Source organism: Physella acuta, unplaced genomic scaffold (assembly GCF_028476545.2).
Source record: "Physella acuta isolate Inbredline_101_S28 unplaced genomic scaffold, ASM2847654v3 ptg000300l, whole genome shotgun sequence".
Lineage (NCBI taxonomy): Eukaryota > Metazoa > Mollusca > Gastropoda > Physidae > Physella > Physella acuta.
The window spans coordinates 146,833-165,127 of NW_026731819.1; the positions used below are offsets into that span (position 1 = coordinate 146,833).

Sequence of the window (18,295 nt, forward strand, 5' to 3'; positions counted from 1 at the left end):
TCATGTGTATTTTAACTCTGAGCCTCATAGTAAGCTGGAGGCTGTTATTGCATTGAACAAAATGTATATGTATACTAGTAAGACGGCTATAAATAAACACTAAATCCTAGTATATAGGTATAATTACTAAATATAAGTATTTATAGATTATGTTCATGTATCCCTCTGTCTCTGTCTCTCTCTCTGTCTATATATATATATATATATATATATATATATATATATATATATATATATATATATATATATATATATATATATATATATATATATATATATATATATATATATATATATATATATATATATATATATATATACAAATATAAAAACTGTAAATCTTATGTGAAAATATATATGTATATACTTAATATTCGTATGTATAAAAACTATATACGTATATATATATATATATATATATATATATATATATATATATATATATATATATATATATATATATATATGCATATATATAAGCATATATGTGTAAGCATATATGTGTATATGTTATATATGATAATATATATGATAATATATATGATAATATATATGATTATATATATATATATATATATATATATATATCAATAAGGAGCGCATATCATCAGTAGATTACAATGATGTACAATGCTAATCAATTGCTTAAGTTTTTCTAGAGAGAGTACGACCGTGATAGAGAGACTAGCGCAGGGAGGTGCACCATCTTGACGCTACAAATGATGTGTGTCCCCTAGTCTGTTGTCTCAGGCCGCTGGCACGGGGACCGTGATAGAGAGACGAGCGCAGGGAGGTGCACCATCTTGACGCTACAAATGATGTGTGTCGCCTAGTCTGTTGTCTCAGGCACGGGGACCGTGATAGAGAGACGAGCGCAGGGAGGTGCACCATCTTGACGCTACAAATGATGTGTGTCCCCCTAGTCTGTTGTCTCAGGCACGAGTACCGTGATAGAGAGACGAGCGCAGGGAGGTGCACCATCTTGACGCTACAAATGATGTGTGTCCTCTAGTCTGTTGTCTCAGGCCGCTGGCACGGGGACCGTGATAGAGAGACGAGCGCAGGGAGGTGCACCATCTTGACGCTACAAATGATGTGTGTCGCCTAGTCTGTTGTCTCAGGCACGGGGACCGTGATAGAGAGACGAGCGCAGGGAGGTGCACCATCTTGACGCTACAAATGATGTGTGTCCCCTAGTCTGTTGTCTCAGGCACGGGGACCGTGATAGAGAGACGAGCACGTGGAGGTGCACCATCTTGAAGCTACAAATGATGTGTGTCCTCTAGTCTGTTGTCTCAGGCCGCTGGCACGGGGGCCGTGATAGAGAGACGAGCGCAGGGAGGTGCACCATCTTGACGCTACAAATGATGTGTGTCCTCTAGTCTGTTGTCTCAGGCCGCTGGCACGGGGACCGTGATAGAATCTTAATTTCGAAATGGACCTTTAAGCTCCAGCCGTTACTCGCAGACACTTTTTAGATAGTTATCGGTTATTCAGGGGCGTCAACTCTCGCTGTCTCTGCGACACTCGATAAACGCGAGAGAAAGAAAGAAAGAGGGGGGTGGGGCGGTGGGTAGGAGGAAAGGGGGGGGGGGGAGAATCAAAGATTTCCGGTAAAGATACGTGAAAATAAACCGTATAATTTAATGTGAGTGCTAAGGCATGGTGTGCATTAGGGTGAGGGGGAAAAGCCCTACGTTTGAAAAATGAGGATAGGGGTGGGGTTAAAAAAATAATAAGGAAAAAAAAAGAGGGGGGGGGTAAAGCACTGGTGTGGAAAATGGATGGAGGGATACAATCCTAGTTTGGATAATTGGGGGGGGGGGGGGTAAAACCTTACCGTATCTTCTACGACCAAGACGAAATTAAGGGGAATTAATGTTAGGGGAGAGAATAGAGTTTTAAATTTTTTAAATCTGGACACGGGCGGCTATTTACAAACTGTTTTTTTCCGTTTTGAATTTGCACGTAATTTGACAATAAATCAACTTTAACTATAGTTTAAGCGCAATGAATACGTACAGAATAAAAAAAATAACATGACCTCCCTTATCCCCCACTCGCCTTGAACTGAAACTAAACTCAGCAGCAGATAGACGGATGACCGGGTCAAACGGTCGCACGACACAGCCATGGACTGGATGCAAGAGAAACCACCGCTGTGGACTCAAACCACGATTACCTCCCTGTAATTAGCGAGTTGCGCAGCTTGCGCCGTGACCTTTGTTGCCATGGTAATCATGGCTGTACCTTGAACCTAAATTCCATGTTTCCGGTTGACCATTGCTAATTAAGGCCGTGTCGCTTAAGGCTCTACCACAGCACACCTGATCTACGCATGACACAGTGCGCATCTTTGTTTAAACCTCAAGAGGATTTAGATTCAAAGCCTATTTTAATTTTTGGATCTCGTTTATTATCTTACAGAGGAGCAATGTGCTGAAATATAAGGTAAGAGTCTATAAATAATAAAGTACTTAATATTTAGAAATAGATGCCTAAATGTTGAAAATAGTAATAATTGGGTATTGTAAAATTAACCTATATTTTAAAATTACGATTTCAATGGTCCGCAAGCCTAGGAAGGCTGGCCGCGAGAGAGCCTTAATTTCGCGCCAAATTTCCTGTGATTCTTACGTTATTAAAATATCGCATTACTTGATATCTATGATATTAGTATTAGCCTACTAATATTAATAATTTAGAATTTAGATTAAGTAGCCTACATTTACCAAATTATTACGGTTGATTAGGACAATTAGGCCTAGATCTAGACTCTACATTAATTTAATTTTAAGATTTTTACACAAGTAGTGAAGTAGACCTGGATCTAGAATTCTAGATAGCCTAATAAATTCTGGATTTAGAAAAACGAATCCAGATTACTAGAATCTAGATCTAGATCTAACTCTATTGATCTATAGTAACTAGATCTAGATCAGACTAGATTTAGATCTAGTAAAAAGTAAAAAATAATCTAGCTTTAGTTAGGCCTAGATCTAGTTTAATTCTAGATCTAGAAATCTAGATCTAATTTAATCTAATAGGGCCAACACTAATTTAGATCTAGATTCTAGAATCTAGATAAGTTAAATTAATTTATAGGGCCTAAGTGTTCATCTAATTATGCATTAAGTACTAAGTTAAGTAAGTAGGCCTAGGCCTATACCATTTCAGTAATTACTAATTAGCCTATTTATTTTAATGCAGTACATTTAGTAGATGAACATAATCATTTAATCATTATGTTTGATTAGGACTCTACATTAATTTTTTAGTTATATTTTTACACGTTTTCAGTTACAGCAATGTTTTTATTTTTGCCGAAACTATTCTTAGATTCTATTTCATACAAGTACTAGTCTAGATCTAGAACTTGTAAAAATAGTGAGACATTGTTAAATGGTTAAGAATAGATTTAGACTAGTTCAGGTATCAGGTATAATTCTCCATCAAGTAGGCCTATATATTTAAATTAATATAGGGCCTAGGCCTATGTATATATCTATAACTTAATAACTAGGCCTATATAATAATATAATTTTATAAAGCCCTATGCCCTTAGACCTCTTTATTAAGGACAATTATAGTACTTGATAATTTTATTAATATTAATTTATTTCTAGACTTGTGTGCCTACAACTTGGGTTAATTTGTTTTCTTTGTACATCTTATTTACTTATAGGCAAGACCAACAATGTGTAAAGAGGATTGCTAATGCAATCAGAAACTTGATGGCTGAGATAAAGCGGCTGAGGAGAACAGAGGCTTGTGACTGGAATAGGTTGGTGGAACTTGTGTACAGCCCTTTCTATGTTCAACCAATGTCTCAGGTGGAAGTACATTTAGTAAGTATGGAGACTGAATTTATTTTTAATTTTTATATTTATTTTATTTACTTTGCAATATGTTGTGCTAGATATATATTTTGTGAAATGGTCTGCTAAATTCTAATTCCATTTGCCCTTCTCTTTTCAGGTAGTTTTCATGGAGAATGATGTGGCTGCTGGGACATAACTAAAATCTACATTCAACTGCTTGCAGATCTCAAGAAGCCTGGGGTTCTCGTGCAGCGCTGCAAGCACTCAGGCTGATTGGGAAGTTAATTTCTGGTCCTTCAATAAAGCTCAGTTACAAGAATGCAATGTGGCGATCAAATGTACTCTGTTTCTTAAAGTCATGGAAGCGTTGTTGACTTCTACTGAACCTTTCTTGGTGCGACAGCTGGAGAGGTATCTGATGGGAAATCTGATTGGTGTTCAGCTGACTCATAAGTGGGAGCAAGGTGATCAGGGTGTGTCGCAATACAGTGGAAGGACTATTAAAAGGGTGCCAGCAACAAAATAAAAGTCTGCTCTTTACACCATAAGCTACTGGGCAGAGGATGAGGATAATGCTGAGGATTTCAGTCATCTGGCAGAATCACTGGTTGTTAACTTTGTAGGAATCTTGTTTTTCTTTCTGAATAATAGCTAATCAGAATTTCAGAGTACTTCTTCCATTTTTAGTATAAAAATGAACTTTATTTTTTAAACATTAGTGTTTTTGTAAATTCTTACTGAAAAAATGATTGCTGTGAATTGTAAACTTATTTTGAAAACTAATACTAACAATGTTTATAATTAAGTTTAGTTTTCATAGTGTAAAAAAAAATTACATTTTAATTAATTACTTAACTTATTTTTCATGGTAATTGAAATCAGCTAGATAATCCTAGAATCAGTAGTTAATGTGCTTCAAAAATGTTGGTCCAAACTAATTTATCACACAAGTACTAACGCTTTTTAAAATATATTTTTTTCCTCAGATGTGCTAATTGTATCTAAAGATTAATTATAATTGATACTTAAGAAAATTGTTTTAACACTAAGAGACTAAAGTGGTCCAAGAAGTTTTTCGACACCTATTTTTTTTCCAGCATAATTCAATGAATGGTTAGATTTACTAGTAATTATACTTTAAACCAATATTTTAATGTTTATTCCTTGATAATTAATACTACTTTTCTTCTTAAGAGATCTTAATGAGACGAGGCTGATTTCTTGTACTGTAGATTTGTTTCTTCACACTAATTATGATTATGTAACTTTTTTACAGTACTGTGTTGGTCGTAGATTATACAAGGGCTAAATTGAGGTTGTCACTATGTAGTTTATTTCTTTGCTCTGATAAACATATTTTTAAATTAGTGCAAAAAATCTTTTTTTTTACTTTGCCATTCTCCTAAATGTTTCTATCTTATTAGACAAAATTAAAATTCATGTGGTAATCTGATTACTGTATTTTAATACTGTGTTTCTCACATTCTAATAATTTACATTGCATAGTTTAGTAGTAATAAACACTGGTACACACTTTGACAGCTGTTTTCTTTTTATTTTGTTCTATAATTTTATTATGGCCTCCTAATATAGACACGGAATATCAAGTAAGTGGGGGGGGGGGGCTGAGAGAGAAAGTAAAGGCAACTAATTGCTACTTCCATTTATCATGAAGTGTGTGTATGTATGTACTCTACTCTACTTCATCTACCCAAGTAATATCGTTCATTACAATTACATATAAAGAACGTGTGCAGTAATATGTGCTTATGCATTTCTATTATACAATAATAGTAGTAACAGTATTAAATAATAATAAATCGATTTGCAATAACTAGATCTAGTTTAGTTTAAACCTAGATCTACATTATTATTTTTTACACGGAGTAATAAGTCAATAATAATATATGAATGGCATTAAATTACTCATTCAAATCACATCCAGTCCAGTATAATAACTTAGACTTTAAGCTTGATTATAATTTTTTAATTTTTCGAAAAATGCGAATCCGTGATGATGCAATGAAAACACCATCGGTGCCAACTTTTTTGCTTATGTAACATTGACTTGAATGACGAAGGTCTAAGCTGTTTTAGCCACGCCCACAAATTTTTAAAAGGCCATATCTTAGCTCCTAATTAAGCTAGAGACACAAAATTGGTATCAATGTGTAGGGAAAAAAATCCTGTTTTTTTGTGGTATAATTTTACTTGAAATTAGTGGAGTTTAAAAATTACGAGCAACAGCCTACTGTAATTGACGAGTTAAATTATTACGCGGTATTCTCCGTAGCGAGGGAAATAACAAAGAGATCTGTTTTATACGACCCACCTCAGTGGTCACTCTATGTGGAGAGGGCAGTTGGAAATAATGTGGGTATTTGTCGAGCCAAGGGCAGTTGGAAATAATGTGGGTATTTGTCGAGCCATGGGCAGTTGGAAATAATGTGTATTTGTCTCGCCAGGGGCGTTAACTCAAGTTGAACATTTTTTTCTTCCCTTTATTACTTAACAAAATTTTATGTAAACAACTCCAACTATCCTATGTTTGGGTTTTATACTTAAAACATTTTAACAAATTGACTTATTAACTTTATGCCTATGTTAATATCGAAAACACATAACATTCTAATTATTTTTTTAAAAAACAAATTAAAACGCTTTGACGCCAACGAATACACAGGATAATATCTACTTACCAGTTTCAACCGTGAATAAGCGGAACGACCTGTATCCAGTTATAGAACTCCTTGACTACTCACGCTTTGAACAAGTTGAATACAATGTGAATAATCCAATACTTAAATTGTGATTTTGTTTTAGTAAAATGGTAGGACACTGATGAAATCCCGACACACAACTAGCAGAGGGTTAAGTTTTCGGTTTAGGTTCACATTCGTGTTGAGTATTGCTAATAATATTGTAACAAGTCATGTAACAAAACAAAACGATAAGAAACAGTGCGAATTTCACTTATAGTTGTAAAAAAAGGAAGATATCCTTTACTAAAAACTAATCCCTACAACTATATTCTATATATTAAACAACGCAAGTAATGTAACGATAGGAGGTGTTGATAATCATTTAACTCAACATATATCTATTTATCTATATACTATAAAATAAACAACCAATGTTCACTTATCTATGTAAAGAATATATTTAAAAACTAATATACTAATATTAGAAACTAGAAATATATGTATGATCCAGTTTAAAAAAATTGATCAAGTACAATCAACATTTCCTATTTAATATAACTATAAGTATAACTATATGACTTTAAAAAGATAACACTTCCTATTTAATATACCTATAACTATGTGACTTTAAAAAGCATTTCCTATTTAATATAACTATATATAGATCTCTATATGACTTTAAAAAGATAATATTTCCTATTTAATATAACTATATCTAGATCTCTATATGACTTTAAAAAGATAACACATTCTCTTTAATATAACTTTATCATAATGTATATCTATATCTCTATATGACTTTAAAAAGATAACACATTCTATTTAATATAACTTTATCATAATGTATATCTATATCTCTATATGACTTTAAAAAGATAACATTTCCTATTTTATATAACTACATCAACGGTTAATAAATCTAGTTATAATGGCGTTGAGCACATCGTAAAAGAAGCACCGAACAACGCATGTAGCAAGCACACACACAGTGGATGCAACTAACCACGAGCACGTCCAGCATCTACACAACAAGCAACGAGCCCGACGCCGAGTTCCTAACTAATTAGCACAGAGATTCCAATTGAAGAAGCGACACCAAAACAGCTGTCCCAGGGTACCGCGAGAACCAGACTCCCATCGGCCCGCCCAGAGCTGGAAGCGTGCGTGCGACCATCACGATTTTCAAGAGTAATGAGAAAGAAAACACGTCGTCCCGTCCCCCCACCCCCACCCTTCCGCGCCTCTCCCCCTCCCCCCACGTTATTCCAAAAGGCCAGCGCGCGCAGGAAAAGCTATCAGTGGGTGAGTTAACAAAGTCTCCCCTCTGGGATTGAGGGGACGACGGAAAGAGTATGAGGGTGGGGAGGGGTGGTGGACCCTCCCCCCCCCTCACTCTATCCGATTCGTGTTTAATCACGTTGCCCTTATATCCTCTGTAACGTTGGTGGGAGTGTACCAATCCTCAGTCCCCGATCATTTATAGCAAAGGCTTTTTCTCTCTACGTGACCTAATTGTATTTGTTAGTTATCGATAGAACAAAATTTTACTTCTAGAACATTTTACCAGATCGAACTAGAACTTTTCTAAGTTGTCTACAGAACATAAGTTAACTTTAGAACAAGTTACCATAACTAGAACTTTTGTTAGTTATGTACAGAACATAAGTAAACTTTTAGAAAGTTACCATAACTAGAACTTCTGTTAGCTATCTATAGAATATAAGTTAACTTTTAGAACAAGTTACCATAACTAGAACTCTAACTCTAACGAGGTTCACGTCTTCTATGCTACATGTACATCGTTTTCGTATCACCAAAAATCTTAGACATTTACTGCAGGCCCGGTATCAACGTTTAAATATAAACACGGCATGTTTACGTTTTTTAAAAATAGCAATATTTACTTTATTTCTTTCACGATAACCTTAATCTTTTTTTTTTTTTTAAAAAAAACGTATTTTCATATTTTCTTTTCTTTAAAATAAAAACAAGATTATAATTTCACGTAGATTTGAAAACAAATCAGTCAGTTTTTTTTTCTCTTTAAATGAGACGGATAAATTTGATGAGATTTTTTTTTTAAACTTTATATTTCTACCTTTACTGTCAGGCCTACACAAACGTAACCTCGAATTTTGACACCAACTGACTCGAAGGTAATTAGTACTAATTAGTACTAAATCACAGCCAAGATTTCAGCCTACGGTAAGAATGTTTTAACCCATATCTTCTAAACCTTGTAAATAAACCTTATCAGCACTGATCTCCCCCCATTACGTAGTGTTCAAGGGAAACTACTTCTAACTAATAAGGCAGGGGAGACAATTTGAATGAGACAACCTGTGGGAAATACAGGTCACAAGAGGTCACCATATTCCTCAACGCTGAGAGCGAGATCTGGAGATCAGCAGTGACGTAGGCACGCACACCGAAGGACGTAATCGCCCAGTCTATTTTTATCCACGCACTTCAACTTTATGACTTCTATTGCTGACCCCTCGCCTTTGATGATCTTCAGTGCAATTAAACCGAGCGCGTTCGACGTAAACAAAATACACACTCACATTTATCATGAGAAATTGTATGTACACATGTAGGCCTAATACGTTGATTTAAGCAATCAATTAAAATAAACACACTAAATTTTTTATTATAGTGCTAGTATAGGTATTGTGGTTAAGGTAATCTGTATCTGATTCTATATAACGCTGTACAATACATAAAAAGTAAAAAAAAAAAGAACCTAAGTACGTATTACATAGTTTCAGTTTTAATAAGCTTACCACGTATTATATGGATATCACACTGTTTAATAAAACAAAAACACTAGTCACGATTCCAGTGAAATAAATTTTTTTTTTATTCCGACACCCTAGCACATTTTAAAATTCTCCACCCTCGGTAGTCCTCGAATCAGATCACCACGAGAAAACAAGCGCGCGGGATGAGTTACACAGCACACTGGGTATATACAAGCCAATTTCCGAGCGCTCGTCGAGGTAAAACGTGCCTTCTCAAGTAAGTGATAAATTAGTATCGGGCGAATCTCATCTGTCTAGAGCCATCGCGCATGGCGAAATGGGAGGATGAACGGAACATCACCGGCCGGGTCCTTCTAAGTGAATGAATTAAACAGCGAGGAGGGGAAGACGAGGGGGGAAAAAAGGGGAGAGAAGAAGGGGGAAAAAATGTTATATATAAAACAGGGGACACCACTGCGCCGCTAATGGTATTGGTAATAATACCAGAATGGTCGGGGTTTGCCGTGACGCGAGTGAGTGGCACTTTTCCCGTGCGGCGTTTGGGTGAGCTGTTTGGCGCGAGACAACACGAGGCGGGATCGCCTTGCTATACGGTTCGAGCGCACGGCCGAGTAGCGCTCACGAAAAAAAAAATGAGATAAAATGTAAGGTTATAGAGCAGAAAAATCCTAAAGGGCGTTAAAGGGGCGCTCGTTCTTTTCCGTTAAACACGGCTATTACTTCTGTTAACTCTTTGAGGTTCAGTGCTAGAATTCGTTTCTTACATAACCACGACTTTGGTCTTTAAAGAGTTAAAAAAAAAGAACTACCCCCCCCCCCCCTTCCGGGTTTGGGGGGAATAATCTGCCTAGTCAGGGTCATGATAGAGACGTTTTTTATCCATTTGTTCTGTCGGTGGGGCAAGTTAAAAGCTTTAATGGGAAGCGGCATCAATACGACCTTAACAGGGTTTCTCTGTAATCCCGCTATGCAGTAATGGCACCTAAGAGGGAAACGCTGTTTGGACGGCGCGCCCACCCAGGAAAAACAACCCCCTCCACAATGGCGGTACTACGGCGGTACGGTCCTTCTTGTGAAGGATTTGTTATAAACGATGCACGGACGAGCAAAGGATTACAGACACATTTTACCCTCGTTTGTCATAAGTAAGGGAAGGCATAAGTAGTAGCTATGGGAGATTAAACGCTAACCTTTCCTCGTGTTAAACGCTTACATTTTCTTATGTTAAACGCTTACCTTTTCTTATGTTAAACGCTTCCCTTTTCTTATGTTAAACGCTTACCTTTTCTTATGTTGAACGCTTACCTTTTCTTATGTTAAACGCTTATCTTTTCTTATGTTTAACGCTAGCCTTCTCTTATGTTAAACGCTAGACTTTTAAAAAAATACGATAATCTTTTCTTATGTTAAACGTTAGCCTTTTAAAAAATAATGCGATAACCTTTTCTTATGATAAACTGTAACAATCTCACATGTATAGCACTAATATTTTCTTGTTATATGCCTTAACCCCTCCCCCCCCCCCTCCCTTAAAAAACAAACAAACAAACAAACAAAAACAAAAACGCTAACCTTTTCTTATGTTAAATGGCTAAGCTTCTAGTTATGCTATATGCTAACATGTCTTATAATTCTTTTGTGACTTTTCTGACATAATAAATGCAAATACTTTCTTCTACTAAATTAACTAACCTCCACACCTCTATAATCGCTGGTATGGTAGTATAGTCTCGTTTTCTTCTGGGGGTATCGCTTTAAGGAATTGGGTTAGTGTCTAGGTGTGTGTGTATGTGTGTGTGTGAGTGTGTGTGTATGTGTGTGTGTGTGTGTAAGGTGGGGGTGGGGGTAGAGTCAGTGGAAGAAGACTTAATCACCGGTCTCGCCATTTTTTTTTACTGTACTGGTTACTATGGCAACCCACGGATTTAGGTAACAAGTACCATCGCTGTAGCACATCATCATTTCTATCAATAAGGAGAATCAGCAGCAGCGATGTCATCAGGCAGAAGAAGAAGATAACAAGGTAAAAACTACTGGCACATCTACACGAATGTCTTATTACGAGATACAAAAATTATTATTCCCCCTTGAAAACAATTATCGTTCTTGCATCGTACATATCTATTATAAGCGATCTATTATAGAGATCAATTATAAGAGATCTCTTTATAAGAGATGTTTTTAAAACATGAGCCTATGCAATCAATAGGCATAATATTATTAGAAAATGATAATAAATTAAACGAAATTAGAATTATTAATACACATGGGTTACACAGTGGTATAAATGGGTTACCATAGAAAAGACATACCGCTGAGTGAGAAAAAAAAAAACTTGGTAGAAATGGGTTATCATAGAAAAGACATGCCATCGAGTGAGAAAAAATAAAAATTGGTAAAAATAGGTTACCATAGAAAACACAAACCACCGAGCGAAAAAAAAATCAGTGGTAAAAATGGGTTACCATAGAAAAACTGACTGCAGGGTGATATAGAAGAAAAAAAAATCATGTGACCAAGGGTACTAAAATAGAAGGACCAGCAGACCGGGGCTAAAACGTCCCATAGTGCACGGGGCGGAAATTACGGCGCGGTGTCAAGCATCGGTTAATTGGCCACCACGAGAAAATCCTCGGCCCCAGCGTTTTGTCCCGACGACTTGCGCCGTTAAAACACAATCATGGCGGGTGGGGACGCCCGGCAGTAATTGTCTTACGGTGTAAGGGAGAAATAACAGCCCCCGGTTTATGTGTACATACTTCAACTCGGGCGATATGGCGTTCCCTGATCGCGGGGGGCTCCCCACTTTTTTTTTTTTTTTCAATCGCTGACAAATCGGCCGAACAACAGTTTGCCATTTCCCAGCATGCGACATTCGTGTTTGCCTAAAAGTCTTCCTTAGTTACCCAATTTTAAAGTAAAAAAAAAAAAAATTATCCCACTGCCTCAGTATAACACACAACTCACTATATTTCCACCCATCCCGCCCCTCGTACAATCATATTTTTTTTTTCTTCATCATCGTCTCCCACGCGCACCTATCAAGCCGTAGATCATTTTATACAGTTGTTTTATGCCTCGTTCATAGACCCTACAGCCCATTAAAAAAAAAACCGCAGTTTCCCAGCGTTTTCTCAATTACCTCCCCTCACGGCGCGGGCTTACCTTGATAAATACAAATTATGTGTATTGAGCTAGTTGGTGAATAATTTCAACGGGGGGTGAGGGGGAGATTGCATGGGGTGGGGGTTGGAATAATAGGCAATTTTTCCACACCATTAGCTTTATAAGTCTAGGAGCGAGACGGGGGATATAAAGTAAGGAAGAAAATAAAAACCCAGAAAAACACACCGAGCAAATGGAACGCTGATGGGTTATGCTTGTGTGTATTTGGTGTCGGAGTTGTATTTTATTGACTTCCATTAGTTTATTGGGTACTGTTAGGTTAGCCGTACCTTACAAGGCTGAATCATGGGGGGAACGCCGCAAGGGTTAGTGGAGGGAGTTACGTATCAGCGCGATTTATATTTAGAGTGAAGATCAATTTTTATCTCTACCGTTACGTAAGTTTCGATTACCGTGTGGGGAGGGTACTGATGATCGAGTGGGAAGACGTGGTCGGATGGTAGAGCATGTGAGTGCTAACCCGAAAGTCACGAGCTCGAATCCCGGGTTCGTGTTAGTAGAACGTCACCGAGTCCACCCAGCTTTGATGGGTACTTGACTCACACTAGGGAAAGTAAAGGCAGCTGGACATAGTGCTGAATACACTATCCTTTCATAAGCCGAGGTAATGGAAAGAGGTGCACTCTACTTCACCTGCAACAACGATCAAAACATTTTCAAAACAATCCAAACTTATGTTTACCTTAGCCTGAAACGATTTAGGTTTAAGTATTGAATACAGGACAACTACATACATAGGTATATCGGGTTGATAACGAAATTTTTTTATAACAATCATGTACTATTCGCAAAAAAAACCTCCAATCTTAATTTATCTTTCTTATCTGGAAAACATTCCAAGTTTTGATCTTAACATTCCATATTCTGTCCTTCCACCTGCCCCCACCCCCTCCTTAACAACCCCTCCCCCCATCCCTAAACCCCAAAAGCATATTCCTGGTCTTACGCGGAAGACAAGTCACGCAAACTGCAGTGCATTACCATCAAACATGGCCGGCCATTTCCTAACTTCCGGAACGCAGCAAATTCATTTCCCCTAAATTTATTTAAAAAAAAAAAAGAAACGAAACGCAAAATAATAGAAAAAAAAGTAGAAAAAAATATAAAGAAAAAAATAATAGGGGCCTACAAAATATAAAAAAGTATAAATGACAACCTTAAATTTCTCGGAGGCTGAAAAAGGGGGAGTCGCTGGGAACTTAAACCAGCACATGACACGATTTGGGCATTAAGCACAAAGTATTAAATAGAAGCACCTCTCGCGCTCCTAATTGAGAAGAGAGAATGGGAATACTAGCGGACGATTGTTTGAAGGAACGGTTCCCGTACTGTGGTTGACTACCCCATACTGAATCAGTTTACTGATCAACAGGACTCGCCCGTATGGTAAAAATACAAAGCGCAAACGCAAAATTAGTTAGGTACCCATTAGAGCTGGGTGGACTCAGGGACGTTCTAATGACTTGGACCAGGATTCGAACTCCAGACTCTCGGGTTAGCAGCCTAGCGTTATATAAAAATGACCATCAATATACCAGGTTTAAATAAAAATGTATCAAATATATATCTTTATATAATGTATATATATATATATATATATATATATATATATATATATATATATATATATATATAAAAAATATTTTTATATATAATACACATATACATACACACACACTTATATATATATATATATATATATATATATATATATATATATATATATATATATATATATATATATATATATAATCACAAATAGCTATATATATATATATTTATACATTTAGATTATTTATATCATTATGTATAGACGGGACCAGCTCAGCAAAGAAAAGCCCCCCCCCCCATCCCCCGCTAACGAGGACACGTAAATATAATCATAACAAGACATCCCAAAGCCCCTCGCGTGCCGTCATGTCTCCCCTTGATTACAACACCTCTTTAAACATGGCCGGACCCGGAATCTTTTTCTTACGAGTTTACGTAATAATTGCACCGGGCGGAAGCGGAAGTGGGCGCGGGGGGTTTATAATTAACGAGGAGATGGGACGAGGGGGTTTAAGGATAATTCTCGTTTAATAAATATATAATCCTTTCATTAAACTCACATGAGCTACTTTATTAAATTTGGCGATGTTATTAAACTTGTTAAGCAAATATAATAAAATAATTAAAAAATTAGCAGCAGTGCGCATGCGCATTTTTCCACCAGGCATGTCAGCTTAAGCCTCAGACTACGTGTCACCGACTCGAATTTTAATAAATTTTCATCGGGTAACAGCGTGTAGAAAATATTTACATTACATTTTTTTTTCAATTTTTTATTTACTTAATGAATAAAAAAAGATGAAGAGTAAATGAACAAAAATTATATGTAATTGAATAGGAGCAATGGGATATTACGAGCCCTCGCTCGCTTCTCACGAAATGTCGGATTGAACACGAACGTGGTTAAAATAGCTATGGGTTATGGCGTTGCACTTAAAAGGCATATTATTCGAACTTGAGTAGCGCGTACGTACGAGAGTACGTATGTGTGTTGTCTAGTGTAAGACACGTATAACTCATTTATTGGTGGACGTGTGTGGGGTGGGTAGGCGCGCGAATCGAATTAGGTTCCTGCAAATGGTTAAAAAAAACTATATCGGCAAAATTTTTGGGATCGTTTATTTTTAGCTGAGGACGAAGTCGTGTTTGTGTTCTTAACTAACGGTGAGTGGTTTTTGTGGTAGTCCATTTTTTTGTGTGCGCGTGAGCAAAGGTTTTTTTTTTCAGCTCAAACATTAAATATTGTATGGCGGCCGTGAGTAAAGAAAGGTGACGTGACGTATTGTGGGAATATTTTGTTCGGGCAGCTAGGTTGTTGGGGGGGGGGGGGGGGGGGGGGAATGGGACAACGGGTTGTAGTAAAGGAGGGTGTTGATTTGTAGTGAGGGTGTCATGACCGGGATAGTGTGGGTAGGGAAGGTGTTTTAAAACATTATCGAAATTATGATATATATATATATATATATATATATATATATATATATATATATATACATATATATATATATATATATATATATATATATATATATATATATATATATATATATATATATATATATATATTCCTCTTGAAAACTTAAAATTTCGTGGTAAAATGAAATTAACGTGAAATTAGGATTTCGACTACAGATCTCTCGATAAAACATGCCTCAGTGCTAATGTAGGACCAAACCTCACAAATACTCAACCCAAACCTCAATCGTAAATTCACGATAGACCTTAGCGGAAATCTCACAAAAACCTCACAGAAAACCCAACCCGAACCTCTGTATATGCATCTTCTCCAACCCTCGATTTCAGCCTCATCCATAACCCAACTCTATACTTCACTGCAGACTTCAAAAGCTCAAAACTAATCTCCCTACCAACCTGCTTCCTAACCTAACTCAAAAATCTAATTTCTAACCAAACTCAAATCCTAACTCAAACCACGTTCGAACCTAACTCCAAACCAAATCCAAACTTATCTCCAAACTTAACTTCTAACCTTACCCCAAACCTACTTCCAAACCTAACTATAAACCTCACTTTCAAGGCATACTTAACGATAATCCTGACGACGAATCAGTAAACTTGAGACACGGATGCTTCAAAACAAAAGCTGGTTTAAGGAAACACACACACACACACACACACACGCAACGAAAACCGAATACATCTGCAGATGGAATGAATACGTTAGTTAGACCCTGTTGTTTGATACAATTTGTCATGCAACGACTTGGATGATTTAGACAGATGATGATTTAGACAGATGATGGTTTAGACAGATGATGATTTAGACAGATGATGATTTAGACAGATGATGGTTTAGACAGATGATGATTTAGACAGATGATGGTTTAGACAGATGATGATTTAGACAGATGATGGTTTAGACAGATGATGGTTTAGACAGATGATGGTTTAGACAGATGATGGTTTAGACAGATGATGGTTTAGACAGATGATGGTTTAGACAGATGATGGTTTAGACAGATGATAATTTAGACAGATTATGTTTTAGACAGGCGACTTGGTTGTTATAGACAAACAACCTGGATGTTTTAGACAGGTTTCAGCAGACGGAAACAGAGCAGGTAGATGAAAGAGACGGGACCCCTCAACAAGACGCAACAAAACAAGGACCCTGGGGATAGTTCATCTGATCTCACACCCCAAGACGTATCATCCCAGTATTAATAGACTTCTCGTGCGTTTTTTTTAAAGACAATAATACACATTTTAAAAGAAAGTTTTGAAGTTGTACAGAATAGAAATAATACATTCTTTGAAAGAGAACTTGATAAACTTCATTTAACAGTAATGTAATAACACGGTGAATGAAATGAATAAAATACACGAACTAAAAACGAACATCAGTCTGATTGTCAGATTTAAGAAACGTCATTCACTTTATGTGTATGTATGTGTACAGGTGTGATATGATAAGGCATGATATGGCATGAAATGACATGATACATGACCATCATTAGACTGAGATGCTCCAAATAAAAAAGTACAAAATACACTCATGTATTCTAAAATATTTCGGGACACCATGATGACACAATATCCCTATACCATGTTAGGTCATCCCCAAAAGCAATCAATCTGTCCTTAGTCTTCAGCATTGTAAGATCATTAATTAACTAACAGCAAGACTGAGTAATCTTTCAGCATAATTAGTTCTATATACTATATAAATGCGTGACTGAGGGGGTGGGGGGGGGGGGGGGATAAGATTCCATGCCCCGGAGCGCCGAAACATGTAGCTCTGTAACTCTATAGCCATCGACCAAAGGTCGTCAGCTAAACATGTAGGAATAATTAACGCGGATGGATGTATGGATTTGTATGTTACCTCATACATTACACCGCCGATGACATTTTTACATGAGCTTGTCATCGCATACACATGATTGGATGTAAAGCGTAGGTTAGCTAATGTCCTCATTAATAAAAGACTAACGGTGATATTTAAACCGCTGTGGAAGTCAAACCTCAGAAGGTAGACACTTGCTGAAAATGTGCAACAAATGTTCATATAGCGAGTGTAACATGCTTGGAAATAAATGTTGGTTAATTGAAAGAGAGAGCGATATATATATATATATATATATATATATATATATATATATATATATATATATATATATATATATATATATATATATATATATACAGAGAGAGAGAGAGAGAGAGAGAGAGAGAGAGACATTTTAGGCTTTAGAAGATTTTTCGAGAGGAATCTTAGATGTTGGTCAGAAGGGTATGGAAGGTTGGACACTGGTCAAGGCTTAGAGCTAATATTGGGTTTGATGAACGTAAGTTCGAAAACCTTAAAAATAAATATCTGAGAGGCTTATGTAGAAGCTACTGGGTAGGGGAGGCAGGGAAGGTATGACTCGAGTCGAGGTTTAAAACTCATAGATATTTTGATGAAAGAGTTGGAAAAACTTGAGGGCTTTAGAAAGGTTCCCAACGAGGGGTATATAGAGGCTGGTGAGAAGAGTAGGGGAGGTTGGACACTGGTCAAAACTTTCTCAGATAGAAATATATTGGGGGATTGTAAACTACGCGTGTTATTTATTTACACAACAGGTGTTTCTGTGTTTGTATAGCTTTAAGTGGTTCGCTATTTACACAACTTGATATGTTCGCTATTTACACAACTGTTGTGTTCTCTAATTACACAACTGTTGCGTTCTCTATTTTCACAACTGTTGTGTTCCCTATTTATACAACTGTTGTGTTCTCTATTTATACAACTCATATGTGTGCCTTATTC

At 36.5% G+C, this 18,295-nt stretch overlaps 1 protein-coding gene and 1 long non-coding RNA gene across 5 annotated transcripts in view; one reads left to right on the plus strand and one right to left on the minus strand.

Annotated features, from left to right (window-relative positions):
* LOC131939894 (LIM domain only protein 3) overlaps window positions 1–18,295 on the minus strand; it is a 156,519-nt gene that overhangs the window by 36,594 nt on the left and 101,630 nt on the right. The window lies entirely within an intron of this gene.
* Window positions 2,208–5,355, plus strand: LOC131939896 (uncharacterized). Its single transcript, XR_009386489.1, has 3 exons — window positions 2,208–2,451; window positions 3,686–3,848; window positions 3,979–5,355. It is a non-coding gene; the product is annotated as an uncharacterized LOC131939896 (long non-coding RNA).